At 35.6% G+C, this 1646-nt stretch overlaps 2 protein-coding genes across 2 annotated transcripts in view; one reads left to right on the forward strand and one right to left on the reverse strand.

Moving 5' to 3' along the window:
- Positions 1-1646, reverse strand: part of LOC106877312 (RNA exonuclease 4) — a 74048-nt gene that overhangs the window by 67687 nt on the left and 4715 nt on the right. The gene's annotated exons all lie outside the window — the stretch shown is intronic.
- Positions 959-1646, forward strand: part of LOC106882024 (splicing regulatory glutamine/lysine-rich protein 1) — a 42022-nt gene continuing 41334 nt past the window's right edge. The window contains exon 1 of the mRNA XM_052978040.1: positions 959-1183. The gene's annotated coding sequence lies outside the window, so the exon portion shown is untranslated. The remainder of the gene's footprint in view (positions 1184-1646) is intronic.

The following is a 1646-nucleotide window of genomic DNA, read 5'->3' on the forward strand; positions in this document are numbered from 1 at the left end:
CACCCCTAGGGGTCAGCCACACTTAAGTGGCAATATACTACACTTTATCGTGCAGTTACTGTTAATACTTCATTTAGAGAATTAACATTATATATATATATATATAAACACAGGCATAACTACACAAGTGTGCCCCTCCAGATTTTTGCTTCCTTATAACTTCCATAAGTTTTTATGGACTTTTCTACAAGTACGCTTCAGATGATGAAGTTTCCGATTATATCGAAATTTGTTGTAAAAAAAATTTTTTTTTCGAAGTGTAACGGCGGGGGTGGGGGGAAGATGAGGGACACGTGTCCCCTTCAAGAAAAGAAGTGCGCCCTTCTGGAGTTTCACCGTTTTTAAGGATATGATTAAAAAAATGGTCGATAGGCACACATATTTTCTGACATATATCACAATGTTTTTCCGAAATTTCAAGTTTTATTTTGCAGATACATGTGATGTGTAGGAGTCCACCAATCTTTTTACATATTAAACTCTGATAAAATCGTAATCTACACAATCTGGAAGGTATTTGTAGAAGATTTCATTAAGAAATACTCATTTTTCTGAACATTATGAGAAAATAAAGTCGGCACGTGAATTTTCCGAAAACTTTTCTCACCACCTTCGGAAAATTTTTTTTTTTTTCACAACAAATTCTGATATAATTTGAATCTACACCATCTGAAGCGTGTCTAGAAAATTTCGGGAGAAGGCAGTCGTGTTGATACGTCGAAACAGACGTATACACACACAAAGCTATCAGACGGTGACATACATACATGCATATACATACATACATATACACGTACATATACACACTGTACATATAAACTCACGCACATATACACACTGTACAGGATACCCTCTCACATATTCACTCCCACACACGCAGTAAATGATTCATACTGCACACCCATTCATACACACTCACTCTTTCTCTCTCTCTCTCTCTCTCTCTCTTACATAAAAAGCTCGCCTCTCTTTCACACAATGTTTCAGTTAAAGTAATAAACAACTTCGAGATAGCCACAGATTTGAAACCTTAATTCGCTCCCCAGTCATTTGTGCTTCAGGAATTACTTGCTTCTGCTTGCATTGGCCGTAACAAATAAGGGTTTAATTACAAACCAGAACATTGATTAATTGTTTTAATTAATCAAGGATTTGAAAAATTACAGACGATTAATAAGCAGAAGTAAGTTATTGCATCCGTCTATATTAATTTGTTGTAATTATATACATGTTTTCGCTGTAGTGGTTAGTCGTTGTTTAACCCCAGGTAGTCCTGATCCAACAGATCTATGATGTAAGATATTCCGAACGTGACCATCCCGTCTTTTATTCAAACATACCGTACCAAGGACTATTTTTATCTATCTATTGAATAATATAGCAGTTTGTATTTGTGACTATAATTGTCGTTTGGTCCCAGGTCAGTCCTGAGCCAACAGACTTATGATGTAAGACGTTCCGGACCTGAGCATCCCATCGGTTAATGTTTGATGAAAACATTAACCTCCCACTAATGATAGTAACTATCATTAGTGGGGCAAAAGTAAAGGATACGCACACACGGTCCTAAATTCTCACTATATATGTGTGAGTGTGCCACATATATATGTATGTATGTATGTATATATATATATATATATATATAT

This window comes from Octopus bimaculoides, chromosome 29 (genome assembly GCF_001194135.2).
Source record: "Octopus bimaculoides isolate UCB-OBI-ISO-001 chromosome 29, ASM119413v2, whole genome shotgun sequence".
Lineage (NCBI taxonomy): Eukaryota > Metazoa > Mollusca > Cephalopoda > Octopoda > Octopodidae > Octopus > Octopus bimaculoides.